This window comes from Scardinius erythrophthalmus (assembly GCF_964197995.2).
Source record: "Scardinius erythrophthalmus genome assembly, chromosome: 8".
Lineage (NCBI taxonomy): Eukaryota > Metazoa > Chordata > Actinopteri > Cypriniformes > Leuciscidae > Scardinius > Scardinius erythrophthalmus.
In genome coordinates this window covers 1,655,303-1,674,789 of record NC_138228.1, presented here as the reverse complement: position 1 = coordinate 1,674,789, position 19,487 = coordinate 1,655,303, and the positions used below count along the sequence as shown (strand labels likewise).

Genomic DNA, 19,487 nt, shown 5'->3' with positions numbered 1-19,487 from the left:
GTGTTGTTAGCTCGGCGCGATAGCACAGCTTTAGCTCCGCCCACACGGCCCGCCCCCAGACGCTCGTTTTTTTCCGGAAAGACTCGGTACAGCCTATCTTTCTTTTATAAATATAATAAAACTAAAGACTTTTTGGAGATATGAAGGATGCAATATTACTCTATAGGTACTCAAGATTAACAGGAGATTGAGTGAAAATGAAAATGAAAGAGCACTTAGTTTAATCCTCACGGGACGCTCCGTCTGACATCATCTTTCTGTGCGCGTGATTCGGGTGTGTGTGCTCAGAAAAGCATATGTCAGAAGTTTAGAGCTCTTGATAGAGCTTTAAAACACATGCAGATCATAAACCTTCATGATGAAGGACTGCAATGTCACAGAGAGATGATGATCAAAACCAAACAGATGTTTTAGTTTTCTTCAGAGTATCTGAGGCACGAGCTGCACAGGCTCCGCCCTTTTCTGGATAGGGGGCGTGGCAGCAGCTCATTTGCATTTAAAGATACATGCACGAAAACAGCGTGTTTCTCTTTCCACTGAGCATTTACAACATGTATAATAAATGATCTGTGGGGTATTTTGAGCTGAAACTTCACACACACATTCTCGGGACACATGAGACTTCTATTACTTCTACGGTTGTTTTGTCGTCCTGCATCAGTCTGAAGCTCCTCCTCTTCCGGTACGGAATTAAAACTGTTTCAGTTAAATTTGCATAAAGTGTCCATCCACACTCATTTCAGTCTAATCAATCACACTATTTATAGGACTACTGCAAAATGGCTTACAATAGTGCACAAGAATGTGAATTGGGACGCAACGCAACATGTGTGTGTGTGTGTGTGTGTGTGTGTGTGTGTGTGTGTGTGTGTGAGAGAGATAGAGAGAGAGGGGGAGAGAAAGAGTGTGTGTGTGTCTGAGAAAGAGTGTGTCTGTGTGTGTGTGTGTGTGTGTGTGTGTGTGAGAGAGAGAGAGAGAGAGAGAGAGAGAGAAGGAGGGAGAGAGAAAGTGTGTTTGTGTGTGTGTGTGTGTGTGAGAGAGAGAGAGAGAGAGAGAGAGAGGGACAGAGAAAGTGTGTGTGTGTGTGTCTGTGAGAGAGAGTGTGTCAATGAGTGTGTGTGTGTGTGTGTGTGAGAGAGAGGGGGAGAGAAAGAGTGTGTGTGTCTGTGAGAGAGTGTCAATGAGTGTGTGTGTGTGTGTGTGTGTGTGTGTGTGTGTGTGTGTGTGTGTGTGTGTGTGTGTGTGTGTGTGTGTGTGTGTGAAAGAGAGAGAGTGAGTGTGTGTGAGTGTGTGTGTGTGTGTGTGTGTGTGTGTGTGTGTGTGTGTGTGTGTGTGTGTGTGTGTGTGTGTGTGTGTGTGTGTGAGAGAGTGTGTCAATGAGTGAGTGTGTGTGTGTGTGTGTGTTTGTGTGTGAGAGAGAGGGGGAGAGAAAGAGTGTGTGTGTCTGTGAGAGAGTGTCAATGAGTGTGTGTGTGTGTGTGTGTGTGTGTGTGTGTGTGTGTGTGTGTGTGTGTGTGTGTGTGTGTGTGTGTGTGTGTGTGTGTGTGTGTGTGTGTGTGTGTGTGAAAGAGAGAGAGTGAGTGTGTGAGTGTGTGTGTGTGTGTGGGATCATGTGTGCATGAGAGAGTATGTGTGTGTGTCTATGAGTGTATGTGTGTGTCTATGAGTGTGTGTGTGTGTGTGTGTGTGTGTGTGTGTGTGTGTGTGTGTGTGTGTGTGTTTGCACTTAATTGTTTTGCTAAATTTGAGGCCCTAAATGTCGTCACTAGTCAAAAATATCATCAGCAATATATTGAAATTCGTTCTAAACTGGCATGACGTCACTCGTTTAAAAGCTCATGAATCGACCATTTAATGTGCGTAAATACTTTTTACTTGGAAACAGCAAGTGACACGTTGAATTAAAAGCAAAATTGTGATCAATCACATAATTAGCTATTGATCAGTAAAACTACCGAGGACAATTTTGGTGGTAAAATAAGCGCGGGAGTTCACATGTAATGATCAGACTTCCGCCCGTTCAGCGTGTGTTGATTTGAACAGTGATGCAACAGCGCCACCGTGTGGACAGGAGTGGAAACACAGCAACATCGGCCCTCCATCAGAAGAGCTTCATTTCTTCATAAACATCAGATGAGAGGGTAAAACGGATCTACAGAGTCGAACCACAGTGAGTCCTTTCTCAATCGCTGTGCTTTCAGAGCAGTCTGTGTGTTATGAAAGACAACTTTTGAGTGTTTTAGGTTTCTCGCATGTTGTTCAGTTTTGTGACCACGTGATGACAGCAGAATCCACTGAACAAACGAAACGTCTCGAGTCTCTGGTTTTCTCACAACGTGCATATTGTGATTATTAAGTCAAATTCCATAACTACAAAGAGTCCTTGTAGAAATGCTCGACCCATTTAAAATGCATCAGATCTAAAAGTGAATTAGTAAAGAGGATAACAAATAGAGCTGGCATTAATACACTTTTAGGAGATTTTTGACATGTTAAACAGATTCATAACTGATATTTATTATGAGCTTTAATGATCGAAGCTCACAATACAGTTTCCTTTATGGTTCCAAAAATAATTTGTTTACAGGCACAAAATAACATGTTTAGATGCCCATCTAGTGCTCTAGCCAAACAGAATAAAAAAATAAAAAAATAAAAAGAAGGTAATTGCTACTTTTTACCTCAGAATTTTCTTGCAATTGAAAGTTTGTATCTCACAAGATTTGTGAGATACAAACTTTCAATTGCAAGAATATTCGGAGGTAAAAAGTAGCAATTACCTTTTTTTTTTATTCTGTTTGACTTTCATAAAAAACTCTGAATTCTGAGATATAAACTCAAACTTGAATCGTCTGATTAAAAAGTCACAATTTTTATTGTGTGGTGGAAACAAGCTTCTTTTACGAGTAGATGTGTTAAACCAAAATGCAGAATAAATAGCATCTCAAGCACATCCACTCTCTATAAATGTATATTCTGAACGCATTTCAGTTTTCTACAATAAAATTCTTCATTAAAATGCAGTTTCTAAACTGTGACGGATGCAGTAACTCCAGGAGTTTGAAATGAACACTCCTCAGTTAATAACTAACTGGTTTAACACAAACACCATCCTGTATGCATGCAAATGAGTGTTTATTTATTAAGATATGAGTGTTTATTATTCAGTTGAACAGATCTCGCCGGAGTTCAGTCGTGTCCAGACCCCGCCCCTCATCTGAACCCTCATTTGAATAATTTGTGTTAATTGCTCACTTATGTGGAGAGGATCTGGCAGCCCTCAGACCGCTGATGAACTACACGTCTCTGGTGCCATTAACTCACTAAACATCTCAACGCTCAAGTATCTGTTCACACACACACACACACAAGGCCTGCGGCGCACTCACACACACACACACACACACACACACACACTGACATCACATGCTGTTTGCTGGGAGAGACACTGACATTAAACTGAGTGAGCTTTAATGTTCGTCTGCCAACTGCAGGATCAGTCCAGGATTTGTGTGTGTGTGTGTGTGTGTGTGTGTGTGTGTGTGTGTGTGTGTGTGTGTGTGTGTGAGAAAGAGAGAGAGAGAGAGAGAGAGAGAGAGAGAGAGAGAGAGAGAGAGAGAGAGAGAGAGAGTGAGTGTGTGAGTGAGCGAGTTAAGTGTGTGTGGGGGAATTTTCCTAGCCCTCCACCTTCCCCAGCACCACCTGCCTAGTTTTCACAAATTCACGTTTTTGTAGTTTACACGAAGATGATAACAGTTTTCAAAACCTTGCACTTTGAAACCCGTTTTCAGAAGATTGCGTCACAACTCGTGATCTTCAGCTTCAGCGTCTATTATAGTGTAGGGGGCGGGGCTTCAGCTTCTTGAGAGTATTTGATTGGACGGAAAATCTGACGAGAAGCTGAAGCACAAAATCATGTCATAAAAGTGTGTGTGTGTGTGTGTTTGTGTTTGTGCAAGTGTGTGTGTGTGTGTGTGTGTGTGTGTGTGAGAGAGAGTGAGGTGTGTGTGTGTGTGTGTGTGTGTGTGTGTGTGTGTGTGTGTGTGTGTGTGTGTGCGCGTGAGTGTGTGTTTGTGCGAGTGTGTATGTGTGCGTGTGTGTGTGTGTGTGTGTGTTTGTGAGTGTGTGTTTGAGTCTGTGCGTGTGTGCGCGAGTGTGTGTTTGTGCGAGTGTGTGTGTTTGTGCGTGTGTGTTTGAGTGTGTGCGTGTGCGTGTGTGTGTGTGTGTGCGTGTGTGTGTGCGTGCGTGCGTGCGTGCGTGCGTGTGTGTGTGCGTGTGTGTGTGTGTGTGTGTGTGTATCTCTGCTGCCAGCTCAAAAACCTGCCTCTGGATTCCAGTGTAAAGCGGAGCTGGATCTCCAACATCTGGAGGAGAATCTGCTGTCACTCATCCATCATCTGCGCTCATGTTCAGGCTCACTGTCCTGTGCTGATGGATTTTATTTGATTGCTCCTCTAATTGAGATGTCAGACGCAGCAGTGTGTGTGTGTGCTTTAGCTGGCGTGTGTGTTAACCGTTATTTATGACCGTCATTAGGATGTTAAACCCTCATCCGTTCATGTTTCCCGCTCGTTCACCGAAGCTCCATCACTTCATCTCTGTCATGATCGATTTTAAAGCGTTTCAAACAGAACAGTAAATAATGTCGACATGCAGCGAAGGGCCACAGACACCAGAGAGTTGATGCTTATATTTCTGTTTTTCCTTTTAACTCCACTTAAAGTCTCCCTGTGGTGTAAATCCAGCTTTTAATATTGTTTATGTGTCTATGTGGTGTTTTTAATATGCTTTAAGACAAACCATGTGTAACTTCATAAGTCGACACCGTTGCGGAGTATTTTCTCCTTAAAGGACCCCTATAATGCAAAATTCACTTTTGCATGCTGTTTGGACATAAATGTGTGTTGGCAGTGTGTGTACACAACCACCCAATAGTGATAAAAATCCACTCACTCCTTTTTTATTAATCCCCATAAATCATCAGCAGTGTCTCCCAACGACCTGTCTTCAGAATGCTGTTTTAGTGACATCACTAAAGCCACAGGCCCCGCCCACGAGTGTTGACAGACACTGCCGTTCTAACATAGCCCCGCCCTGATGGAGTTCACAGCCATAGATGAGAATGTCTCCCAGCGTTGTAGGTGTTGTGTGGCTGGATGTATTAATCCACATAGCTCTCTCTATTTACTCCCGAAATCTGAGGCAGCCGCTGAAGACGAGGTGGAATTATTTTGTTTTTAAAGAAAATGCTCCCTCAACTCTACCGAAATTCGTTTATGTACTTGTGCACAATAACTTACTGTGTTTACTCAGCTCTTACGGTGATTTTCTGAAGTAAAACTGACGCTTCATCTTTTGGGTTATGTACAATAAACTTTATTAAACTCATCAGTATATGTTTGATCATCATTCGGACCTGGTCTGAAACAGCAGACTTGTAGGCTATTAGTGGATACATACAAGCAGATGACAAATACGTTATAACCGTAATTAAACTACTAAACTATACCTGTTCCATCTCCATACAGCACTCTGACTCTGTAGGCATTATTGTCCAACTCCGGGTCGAAATGAACACCGTTACTGAGAGTTTCTGATATTATCATCATTCCGTGAGATGAGATTGTCCTGAGAGACTGAGCGCGAGCTCATGAGGCTCCGCCCCCTGGCCCGTCCAGCAGCAGCTCATTTGCATTTAAAGGGCACACACTAAAACAGCGCGTTTTTCTGAGCCCCAAAAATGACAATTTAAACATGCTGTAAAAAATGATCTGTTGAGTATTTTGAGCTGAAACTTCACATACACACTCTGGGGACATCAGAGACTTATTTTACATCTTGTGAAAAGGGGCATAATACGGGACCTTTAAAACTGCAGTGAACCAAAGACAGTCTCAAAAACACGCTTTGAAATCGCTGGTGTTTCTGACGTCACAAACTACCTTGTAACCAATCAGATCAACGTGTGATCGTCAACCAGTGGATCTCTGAGCTGAGTGAGTGAGTGGAGGCGGGGCTCATTTGCATATTCATAGACCGCGCATTCTAAATGAGGCAAGGGTGTCGAGTTACATTCAAGATATTTTAAGGATTTAAAAAAGTTTAAATATGTAATTTTGGTGATGAAAGATGAGTTATAAGGGATACAATTATTGACTTTAACAGTGGAAATATAAAAACTGCAGATATACCAAGGCAAGTACCATAGTATTACTATGCTTTTTAGCTAATTAAATCATGATATTGTGCTTGTTTTTTAGAAATGCACCATGGCAATTTCTTGGCTTTCGGACATTGAAGCCCCTCTGAATACCACAGGATATTAAAGTTAAAAAAATTGCCATCCGATACCATGATTTACCACATTAATAGTCTAGAGAGTGTGCAGATCATTTCTCTCATCCATAACATCATGAAGGAGTCCTATTAAGTTTTTATTCACATCTTCATCTTTCTTCAGTGTGTAATGTCGCATTTTAATCATGAAAAGCTCCAGTTCTTCTCTATATCAGTGTCAGTGTTTCTGAACTCCTGAAACGCCTCCATTGTAGTCTTGAGTTTCTCCCGGGAACGAACACGTTACAATATTCCTCATTATAATAATTCACATGCACCCTGTTCTCCTTACATAGAACCTTTTTGGCATTAATGGTTCTTTAAAACTGAGTCAAGCATCCTTGTGTTCTACAGTCAAACCAACATTTATTCAGACACCTTTAATATTTCTCACATTATCACAGTTTATTCACTATAGTTTAGAGAATGGCAATAAAATATGAGCAGAACTCAGTTTTGACTGAGTTTTGTCCGTCCTTCTGTTAGACTGTCTCACACATGAATTATGTTGAATATCTGTCAGCTGTTAAATTTAACTACACAATTAGATAATACCAGTTTAGCTCAACCAATCACCAAGCAATGCTTCATTGTGTTCAGTCTGTGTGTAAAAAGAGCATTAGCAATTAAAGAAAACACATTTAAGGTCAGGTCAAAGTGTCCGAATCATTTTATAAATGTCACTGGTAGTCACTGAATGAAGAATATTTGTGTATAATATCTCACAGTTTACTTTATTTTGCTCTCCTCACTTACATAAATGAACTATAGTGTCCTGCACACACTAGTGAAAAAATATTAAAAATGATATCTGGTGTCTGAATGATGTTTGGTTTATATAGAACCTCACTGATGTGCTGTGAGAACAAATATAAGATCATTTTAAGTGATGCATTTCCATGCAGAGATGCATACAACAAACTCACATTGCATTCAAGCAATGATGCATCGTATCAGTTGATGATAAAAATACAAGTCACTGTTTACATTGAATGATTCGCTTTAATTTGCATGTGAGACTGTTTGCCGAGCCCATTGAATCTAGTTCTTTATCATGTGGCTCTATTGTACTGTACGTTATTGCAAATCATCCGCGCTCAATGGATATTCACCTCCACTGTCTTGTTTTCCCTCTTTCTCTTTTCTGTCCTTCCTTTCATCTACTTATCTTTCCATCCCTTGGTCCATTTGCGGATCTATTCAGGCCTGTCCAGGGTCTAATCACTTTCATCATGGTTTCTATTAGAGCGACTGAATACAGAGTAATTAAAGTGGAGAACAGGAGAGAGAGAGAGAGAGAGACAGTCATCCGTGACAGACCGACAGAACAAAAGCGCTGAAGAACGAGATGCTTCACAGGTCAGAGAGACAGAGACGGTGTTTAAACTCGGGTTATGGTGTCAGATACAGAGAACGACGTCTGAACACGAGACACCCGGTCCGGTGTGTTTCTGAAGGCTTGTTTCTCGTCTGATGTCTGTCTCTCGTTCCTCTGCCTGTGATGGTCAGACGTTTCTTCCGCAAATAACTTTTAAACCCTCTGGCTGATAGAGGAATGCATGGAAAGCATTTTCCCCTGATTTCTGGCCTCATGCCGTTCAGTGAAGTCATTGATTTAAATCTCTGCCTCTCAGATTGGCAAAGAAAGTTTTGATGAAAACAGCATTTTTGAAGTAATGGTGCAATGATATATATATATACAGTCAAACCAAAATGTATTCAGACACCTTCAACATTTCTCATATTATCAGTTTATTCGCTATAGTTTAGAAAACGGTAATGAAATATGAGCAGAACTCGTTGATATTTGACTGGTTTTGTCCGTCCTTCTGTTAGACTGTCTCATATATGAATTATGTTGAATATCTGTCAGCTGTTAAATTTAACTACACAATTAGATAATACCAGTTTAGCTCGACCAATCACCAAGCAATGCTTCATTTTGTTCAGTCTGTGTGTAAAAAGAGCATTAGCAATTAAAGAAAACACACTTCAGCAAAACATGATCAGCTCAAAGTGTCCCAATCAGTTTCGGTGCCAAATTTTACTGGTAGTCTCTGTATGAAGAATATCGGGGTATAATATGTCAGAGTTCATTTTATTTTGCTCTCCTCACAAAAAATATCAGAAATTATATCTGGTGTCTGAATAATTTTTGGTTTGACTAAATGATTAAACATTGCAATAAATGTAATTTTACAGTAAAATGCTGTCAAATTTATGTTTTTTTGCACAAAACATTACAAGATCATTTACAGTAAAAAAACATTCCCAGAAGTATTTTAATGTCACAGTGCAGATAGATACACATACGCATCACTACTACATATATTGGAGTGTTTGTATATACTCTTCATATATTTATATCCAGATCTAATTTGAAGCAGTTTGTGTATGCATTGTGACAAATAATATTAAAGTGCCGCTATTATACTAATTTAAAGGTTCCTATTTTGCTTTGCAGTCTTCTATAGGTTTACATGCATCCAAGGTCAAAAACACTTTAATTTCCTCATAATATACATTGCATGTCTCTCTAAGCTCCGCCTCTCTGAGAGCTGCTCTGCTGTGATTGGTCAGAAAGTAAACGCTCATTATCATATCTGAATCTCAGCTCGTGATCACAGTGATACGAACAGTAACGATGGCGTGGGTTTTACCGTATCAATCTCAGAAAACAGCGTCTTCTCGACACGAACAACACGACCCAAACTCTTCCAGTCTCAGATACACTACAGTGTTTGAGGGCGGAGCTAAGAGACGCTGCTCAGCCAATCAAGACCACAGGCTGGCATTATGCTAATTAGTTATTGTTACGTAGGTTTGTAACGGACTGGAATTACCGACGACTCGTTTCAGTTCAGAATCGATTATTTTAGGAGACAATAACTTAACATTCACAAACAGCTAATGCACACTGGATGAAAGATCATATATTGAAAAATCATAATAGAGGCACTTTAAATCATATAACATCAAAGACTTGGTGTCGTTCGGTGCGTTCAGTTCATGTTCTGTGTGTTCAGCTGGATCAGAGCATCTATAATGTTCATATCAATCACCCTGAAGCTCAATAAGCGCTCGTTCACGGCTGTAAATCCAATTGTTTTAATTTTACATCGATCAATTATGTGTTCAAGCCGAACATGCTGTGGGAGAAATACAGCAGAACAAAGACTGCAGCTCAAACATCAAACGCAGCAAATCGCTCTGCAATCTTCTCCTCTTTTCTTCCCCCTCTCTTCATCTTCCTCCTCTTCTCCGACACAATGACGGCTCTCTCTGTTCTCTTCCACTCCTCTGCCGATGCTCCACAATAGGTGCTTATTTGGGAAGCACTTTGGATGGATCTGCAGTCTTGACAGGGTGCCATTATAGCGGCTGTGAGATTCGACACACACCCCCACACACACACACACACACACACACACACACACACACACACACACACACCCAGAGCCGCTGCAAAGACTCACGGTCCACAGAAACTCCTTTATTAGAGGCCTGAACGCCACACGTCTGACACCTCAATGCACTTTGAGTTTAAACGCTCACGTGGTTAATAGCCGCAGTGTGTGTGTGTGTGTGTGTGTGTGTGTGGATCTGACCATCCATACAGTGCAAAAACTGATGCTCGTCCTCGTTTTCCTTCGTTTTCAACACTTTATGGTTACACTTTATTTTAAGGTGTCATTGTTACAGTGTAATTATACATGTAAGTACTGAGTAATATTAATTAACTGCATGTACTTACTATAGGGTTAGGGTATGATTAGGGTTTGGTTGAGGGTTAGTTGCATGTAATTATGCATAATTTACTGTTATTACTATGGTAAGTACATGTAACATATGTAACAAAGACACTATAAAATAAAGTGTTGTTACCCCCTCTACAATAAGGTTCATTAGTTAACATTAGTTAATGTATTAACTAACAACAAGCAATGCATTTGTTACTGTATTTATTAATCTTTGTAAATATTAGTCAATAAAAATACAGCTGTTCATTGTTTGTTCATGTTAGTTCACAGTGCATTAACTAATGTTACAAATACAACCTTTGATTTTAATAATCTCAGTAAATATTGAAAACTAAACATTTGAATATTCCCCACTGACTTCTTGTTTTAAGCTCAATCACACTTGATTCTGATGATGAATTTCAATGTTTTTTCAGAAGACCAGACTTAATACCTTAAAAAGCAAATGACTTCAGATATTAAGTCAGATATTTTCTGAAAAATCGATCAAAATTAAGTCTATGCTTAAAACACGAGCAAATATCTGCTAATGGAGTCTGAAAAATGTTTTCTCTTTTGAATTTAATTTATTTTTCTGACCCCACTGTCAGATCTCACAATCTCACTTAATTCTGGTGATGAATTTTGGTGTTTTTTTGTCAGTAAGCAAGGCTTAATATCTTCAGTTATTTTGCTCTTAAGTAAATGTGTCTTGATTAAACAATTTTAAAAATATTTGAAAAGGAAAAGAAAAAAGATGTTCTTCCTCAGTGTTTCTGTCTTGTTTTCCAGCACAAACATCTAAATATTCTTAAATCAAGAAACATTTACTGGAGAAGCGAAATGATTCAAAGTGCCCTTATTATGCTATTTTAAAGCATCCTAATTTTCTAAAAAGTCTCCTAGAACGGGTTCGCATTCATCAAAGGTCAAAAGCACGTTAATGTTCTCATAATATCCACTGCAGCATCAGCTCTTCTGAACAAGATCATTCTTCTGACCCCATTGGAAGATATTTTTCTTGTTTTAAGCAAAAACTCGCTAAATGTTGATACGTTTTTCATGTCATTTTGCTTCTCCACTAAATGAATCTTGATTTAAGAATGTTTAGATATTTGTGCAGGAAAACAACAGAAAGACACTGAGCAAGAGAAACCGAGAGAATGTGTGTGTGGATCAGCTGTGAAGAATAAAAGAGATTTGAATTATGGCGTGTTCTCCGCGTCGATATCAGGCAGAAAAGCGTTTCAAGGGCTCGACTTTGTTTTGGTTCACCTCTGATTACCATCATAATCTAGCAAACCTTCTCTGCAGTCCACACACACACACACACATAAACACAGTCTTCGTGCTTGACGTTGTGATTGCCTTGTATTTAACACTCTCTCCGTGTGGCTTTTCTAGCACAAAATGCTTCTCCAATACCGATCACAGCTCATTTCAATCTGTGAAAGGCGTTTTTTGATTCCATCAGCAGAAAGCGCCGTCAGCCGTGACAAAGGCCATTCGATAACGCGCGCGGGGAGGGAGAGAACACTCACGCTTTTCAGCAGGATTTAAGAATATTTAGAGGTCTTCTGGGTACTGCCGTTAAATTTGCATTTAAATTTAGCATTCAAGATGTACAATTCACCTTGAGTAAAACCCATTATTGGCGTTTGCAGGCGCTGACCTGTTACCCTCTCGAAGCGCTGATAACCGCGGTGTTGTGCTTGAAAATGCAGGAAAGTGGACGTTTACTGACGGTTAATAGGATGTAATCGCTTCGCTCGCAGCTTGTTGACCTTAATGCTGATCTGTATGCGTCTTCTGATGGTTGCCAGATCCTCAGTCAGAGGGGAGTTCGATCACTGATCCGAATTAAAATCAGCAGTAATTGGAGCAGTTGATTGCTTGAGCGCCACTGAGAGTTTGTGTAATGCTGAAGGACACACTCTCATATACGTATTCCTCATCCGTTTTAGGTTTTTGAGTTTGAGTCATGGGTAAAACATGGTAAATGATCCTGTTTGTCAAACATACACCTGCAAAACAAATGCTCAGCATTGATTATCCTCAGTAATTTGATAGGAAATGTCAGCGGTGATGAGTAAACTACTGTATCCCATAATGCGAAGCGCTCGACTTGACATTTAATTTCCAGTGTGACAAATTAGAAAACACTGCATACCCAAATCATTGAAAGGTTTGTCGGAAAACTATAATATAAATGCACAAAAAAAGTTTAAACCCTGTACACTTCTCAAACTTCTATGATTAATGCTTTACGTTATTAGCAAAGTTTCGGTCAGTCAGTCAATCACTCAATGGCTTGGAACCTCATACATTGCAGATATGCTTATTGAATATGAACCTAACAGATCAAGTTGGTTAGAAATACCTCTATCTTATCTTCTTTTAGTCCTCTTTATAACTGTTTTAAAGGCACAGTATGTAAGTTTCGCCTTTTTTTTTGACTCGTGTTGCTAAAATGTCATGCAAGTAATTTTAAAGTCTCCCTGTAGTCAATCAGTTTATCCATTACATCTCATCTTTGATCACCAAAATTATATATTTAAAAGTTTTTTCCTTGGAAAAATATCTTTATACCTTAAAATATCTTGAATGTAACTCGACACCCTTGCCTCATTTAGTATGCGCGTTTCTATGAATATGCAAATGAGCCCCGCCTCCACTCACTCCCTCAGCTCAGAGATCCACTGGTTGACGATCACACGTTGATCTGATTGGTTACAAGGTAGTTTGTGACGTCAGAAACACCAGCGATTTCAAAGCGTGTTTTTGAGACTGTCTTTGGTTCACTGCAGTTTTAAGGAGGAAATACTCAGCAATAAAAGCTGGATTTCCACCACCATCAAACCTTCTTAGTGATGAACTGTAATAAACCCAAACACGATGGATCTCTCGATTGTGTGAATAAATGCACTTACTCTCTGTGTGACAAAGTCTTTTTTTGCTTGATTATCAATTTAACCATTTATGCTGCATGACGAAAATGTGTGACTAAAATAGTCTTTGCTAAAACTAGACTAAATGCTCAGACATTTTGAAAAAAAAAAAAAAAACAGAACAAGGTTGACTAAATATGATAAAAACTAAAAAGTACATTTGATTCAGGACTAAGACTAAAACTAAATTAAAAATATCTAACAAAATTACTACTATTGACAGGCGACGCAGTGACACGACTTAAATATTGTTGGAAGCATTTGGGATAATGTAAGTACAGTCAACAAATATAACATTTAATATTGTTCTAGTGGTTTTTGTATATTTTAATCTAAAAATCTTTGGCTATTGTGCCATTAAATCATCTATTTTTAATCTTTCTTTCTTTTCTAATGCACTTGTCGTGATTATTTTACTTTTTTTGCATGTAAAGCACTTCACCATTATATATGAAACGTGCTTTATAAATAAACTTGCCTAGCATGCTGTTTCACATGCTTAAAATAACAGTAGGCGGTATATCGAGTAAATGTCGAGTCGTACTGAACAGAGCTTCAGTCCTCTGTAAACTCACAACTCTTCTGCTGGATTTTGATAATTACAGACATAAAATTGCCACCTCATTTTTCCCCCGTTTCTAATTATTGAGCTCTTCAGCGTTGACACCTACAGGGAACTAGAAAACACACACACACACACACACGGTGAGCAGCTGAACATTGGTGTGCAATTACACTCCTGCAATTACGGCTCTATTGTAAAGCAGGGCATTATGGGGGATTTGCTCTTCATTGCAATTAAAAAACGGGACAAATCTCCTTCCACATGCACATGCAATTTAGATATTGTGTCACTCACTGAGGGCAGAAATCCTCCTAAAGTTTGGACACCTGAAGTTTAATCTGCTCTTCTCCTCATGTTTCTCCTCAGAAAAAGAGCCGATTAATCTCACATTTAGATGAGATCTCAACACTGAGTGTGTTCACATGCATTATATTACTCTGATTAATAACCCGACAACATGTGTAAGATCAAGCAGACACGTTAAACTGTGTATAATTACAGAGAACGGTCATATATGAGGTTTCAGAATACAAACATGATCTCTCCACATTCATTTATAGCTCTATACTCTGACTTTATGATATCTAGTCGATTAGTAATGCCTGTTTTTATTTGTCCTATAAGCAATTTTTGCATGGCATTATTAACTAATATTAAACTGGACTCTAAGATAGTGATTTTCAACCAGACGGCCTCAGCAAACTTCCTCAAGACGACATTAAAACAGTTTAAAATGAGCTACACTAACTGAGATGTCAGCTGACATCATATTTCTTATTTTAATTCATGCCCTCAAACACTGTCATTTTTATTTAAGAACCTTTAGGAATTTAAAGTGTCATGGAAATGTTCTGAATATACATTATAGACGTAAGGCTTTAAAATATTTTATCAGGTAGAGATTGCTATTTGTGAGTAAAAAATGATTAAAAAAAAAATGCAATCCCAAACTTCTGGAAAAGTCATGCAATTTAAAAATTCTGAAGAACATTCAGTTATTAAAACTTCTGGGATTATGGAACTGTATTTCTTTCATTTTCTACAATTCAATTGTTTTATTTAAATATATTGCCAATGTCTGTAAATAAAAAGTTTGGAAAGCGACCAGAGTTATCAATACAGCAGATATCAGACAATGCCAATTGAGTATGAAGACACAATTAAAGATAATAATTGAGTGTAAAAGATGTAAACATTACACAGAAATTTGCATATATTTATTTAAAATATAAAAGTTGGCATGAAAGGAAAGTTGCGCAAGTCTTTTCTTCATTACTGTGTCGTATATCCGAGTGAAACGCTTCAGGAACAGGAACAAATGTGGGCGGGGCTTGATTGTTTCCGTGAGGAATTGATTGGATGGTTGTGGTTTGCTATTGGCTGATCTCATGTGATTGACAGGTTGCCCCGCCCACATCATCAGAGATGCTGCAAGAGGAAGTTTTTCTGATTCAACATTATTAACACTATAATAATGTGCACCGATAAATCATTTATAGATTAAATACTTCAATGTAACATAAAAAAATAAGAAGTGTCAATTTTGATTTCATGGTGATTTTGAATGAACACGTTCTCTGATATTCTAACTCTGTCCTGACCAGGAATATTTGACATTGTTGACACACACACACACACACACACCGAGTTACACTGCGACTTCTACTGTTGAATGATGTGAGGGAGAATGTCTCTATATCTCTCTCTCACACACACACACACACACACACTCACACACTCACTCACACACACACTTGACATTTCCCTCACAGCATGCCGTGTTAGATGACCTCACGTCTCTGTGAGTGTGACGAAGAAGTTAGTGACCCAGTACGAATGGCCACTGCAGGGAGTGTACACACACACACACACACACACGCACGCACACACACACACACACACACACACACACACACACACACACACACACACACACACACTCTCTCTCTCTCTCTCTCTCTCTATGGAGTCTTTAGCCATCTGGCTTCATGCTGAATTGTTGGACTCTACATGAGGTCTGGATGTTTCTCTGCTCTGGATCTCTAGAGCCGGTAAAACTGTAATGATCTGAGCGAGGAGAGATCTCACTAACACAACAACCCCGAGAGATTAACCCGCTCAAATTCAATCAGTTCCAGCTGCAGTTTCCGGGTTCAGTCCATCTGAGCATCTGAGGCGTCGACGGCACACAGAGATCAGTCCAGACTCCCTCCATGTGTTAATCGACATCATGTCAACAGATGCGGAGATTCACTGGAAAATAAAGATTATAGTTGTTCTGCATCAAAGTTTCACATTCATTTCAATCTGTTACTTTCAATTCAATTCATTTAACATTTATTTGTGTAGCGCTTTTCACAATACACGTCGTTTCAAAGCAGCTTTACAGAAACTGCATGAGTCCATATTACAATCTAGAGTGATCTGTTATCAGAGGAAACTCTCTAAGTTATGCATTTCAGAAATGTACATATATAAAATCACAGTTAGTGAAAAATGTATTAATTTAAACAATGGTTTGAGGCAGAAACAATGAGCTCATTGAAGTACTGCATACTTGTTTGTTAACAAATGATCATGACATTTAGAAAAATGAGTCTGAAACTTTCAGTCGTAAAAATTGTACATTTTTCTTTCAGTTTCAATTTTTTTTTTATCCTAAAGCACAGTGCATTCATAGATCAGTCCGATGGCTAATTGTTGATTATTGATTTTATTTTATTCAGAAAACTTCTGGATGCAGATCGGCGTGTTTTTGTGATATTTTAACATCCTTTCCTGACAAAACATTCGATTAACAGTGAATCATTAATTATCCATTTGCCTTTTTGCATAAAGCTCTAATCATTTTTAATTTAATTGATCAAAATACTGCAATAAATTCCATTAGCGGGCCTGAAGCCATTATCAGCTAATGACTTTTACACTGAAGAGCTGTTCAATTAAACTCTCCACGTTCACGGCTCCACTCGCCTTTAAAGAATCCGGATAACAGCCGCTCGTCTTAATGCAGCAAACGCTGAACTCATTCACATGATCATTATCAGATGTACTGAGGAACAAATGTGTTTTCTTGTTGTTTCTGCAACTGGTGGAATTAAGAGTTAAATCGGCCACACTCGCACTGGAAAGTTTTGGGAGCGATAACCAATATATGTGTATTTTAAGTGCCCTATTAAACTATTCTAAAGGCTCTTAATGTTGTTTTTGCATCTCCAACATGTTCACATTCATCAAAGGTCAAAAACACTTTAATTTTCCCATAATTGCACATCTCCTAATTTCTCTCAGTGTCTGAAACGCTTCCATCACGGATTCAGTCTCTCTAAGCCCCGCCTCTCTGAGAGCTGCTCTGCTGTGATTGGTCAGAAAGTCAACGCTCATTATCATATCTGAATCTCAGCTCTTGATCACAGTGATCCGAACAGTGACGATGGCGTGGGTTTTACCGTATCAATCTCAGAAAACAGCGTCTTCTCCACACGAACAACACGAACCAAACTCTTCCAGTCTCAGATACACTACAGTGTTTGAGGGCGGAGCTAAGAGACGCTGCTCAGCCAATCAAGACCACAGGCTGGCATTATGCTAATTAGTTACCCAACCTTCAGCAAGAAGTGAGACTCGTTTCAGTTCAGAATCGCTTCTTTCTTCTAGGAAACAATATTTGTCATGTACTTTATTAGCTGTCACTGTGTGTTAGTAATAAGCCTGAGGAAAGTTGAGGGACTGAAATGTTACGGATACATTTTCTGCAAGTTTGAATAGTGCGCAGGATTTATTTTTCTAGTTCATATTGGAAGAGATAAATGCAAAATTAATATTTCTGCTGAAACTGTTAAATGTTATTCAGCTCTATGTTAATTCAATTCAGTTCATTAACAGACTGAATAACAGTTCAGTTCAATAACACTGTAAAACATTATATGATCAGTAAGTCATGACAATTCATGAATTTAACATTACTTTAACTCATCAAAATAATTCATGCAAGATTTATCTTAAAATCGGTTTAATATAATATTATTAAGGTGAAAAAAATGTAAGGCATATCAACTCAAATGTTGTTCATCCAATAGAGTCAGTGCAGTGAAATTGATAATATTACTGAAAATTAGTCTTTTAAACCCAACTAAGCAAGCGTGTTTGATCTTAGGTGAGTGAATTGCATTTACATTTAATGTTTTTATTCAAAGTGACTTGCATTGCATGCATTAAATATATATATATATATATTTGGTCATTCATGCATTCACTGGGAATCAAACCCATGACTTTGGTGTTGTTTGCACCGGTTCGAGTTACGGGAAGGAGTTACTGTATGTTGCATGATGTGAAAATCGGTCCTGATGTGTGTGTGTGTGTGTGTGTGTGTGTGTGTGTGTGTGTGTGTGTGTGTGTGTGTGTGTGTGTGTGTGTGTGTGTGTGTGTGTGTGTGTGTGTGTGTGTGTGTGTGTGTGTGTGTGTGTCTGCATTGCAGAGCTGCGGGCCGGATCGAGTGTGTGTGTGTGTGTCACTGGTGTCATGGGAAGTTAATTACACTCCTGCTCGTTCCTCTTCTCCTGTTTTCCTCATCAGACGTGTCTCGGGGCTTCAGGGGCCGGTGCGTTTGGGAAAGCTGGCTGGGAGTTTATTTGCCCTGGAGTTCCTCAAGCCGACTGTCGCTCTTCTGCTCCTGATGGCCATTTGATAAAGAAACAGATTAATGTCATTCCTGGGATGTGGGATTCACGGTTCTCCTGGTTAGAGGAGACGTTTAGACATGGAGAAAGAGACGAGCTGCTTTAGGCTGTTCCTTAAAGGAGTAATCCTGCTTATCTGTGGATTCTGTGACGCGTGCCTCGGAAAATCATTTCCTTGTTTACAGGTTTACAGGTTTACAGGTTTAAATGTGAAGCTTGTCAAGTCATATTTATTTCTATAGAGCTCTATACAATACAGATTGTGTCAAAGCAGCTTCACAGAATGCTGTAAAAAATGGGATGATACGACAACATCAGTCATTGACTCGTCAAAATAATCAGTTTCAAATTCATTTTTAAAGTTATGCACGATTCAAAAATAGAAGATTTAAGAAAAATTGTTGAAATGGCTTGTGCAGACCATCTAATTATACTTAGAACTTGCATTGTTAAGTTGAATTAGGGGTGAACGTTTTTACAATAAACGTGAAAATAACTGTTAATGTTGCAAAGTTCAGATCAATTCAGTTCAATGTTGATTCAGTTCAGTTCAATAACAGTGAATCGGTTTAATAACAGCTGAATCAGATCAATAACAATGAATCAGTTCAATAACAGTGAATCAGTTCAATAATATTGAATCGGTTTAATAACAGTGAATCAGTTCAATAACACGGAATCAGTTCAATATCACTGAATCAGTTCAATAACAGTGAATCAGTTCAATAATACTGAATCAGTTCAATAACACTGAAACAGTTCAATAACATTGAATCAGTTAAATAAAACTGAATCAGTTCAATAACAGTGAATCAGAATCAGTTCAATAACACTGAATCAGTTCAATAACACTATCAGTTCAATAACACTGAATCAGTTCAATAACAGTGAATCAGAATCAGTTCAATAACACTGAATCAGTTCAATAACAGTGAATCAGTTTAATAACAGTGAATCAGTTCAATAACAGTGAATCGGTTCAATAACAGTGAATCAGTTCAATAACACTGAATAAGTTCAATAAAATTGAATCAGTTCAATAACAGTGAATCAGAATCAGTTCAATAACAGTGAATCGGTTCAATAACAGTGAATCAGTTCAATAACAGTGAATCAGTTCAATAACAGTGAATCGGTTCAATAACAGTGAATAAGTTCAATAACAGTGAATCAGTTCAATAACAGTGAATCGGTTCAATAACAGTGAATCGGTTCA

At 38.7% G+C, this 19,487-nt stretch overlaps 1 protein-coding gene across 1 annotated transcript in view; it reads left to right on the top strand.

The window, feature by feature from the left end:
• Nucleotides 1-2,063: 2,063 nt before the first annotated feature.
• rpp25b (ribonuclease P/MRP subunit p25, b) overlaps nt 2,064-19,487 on the top strand; it is a 28,287-nt gene continuing 10,863 nt past the window's right edge. The window contains exon 1 of the mRNA XM_081371932.1: nt 2,064-2,170. The gene's annotated coding sequence lies outside the window, so the exon portion shown is untranslated. The remainder of the gene's footprint in view (nt 2,171-19,487) is intronic.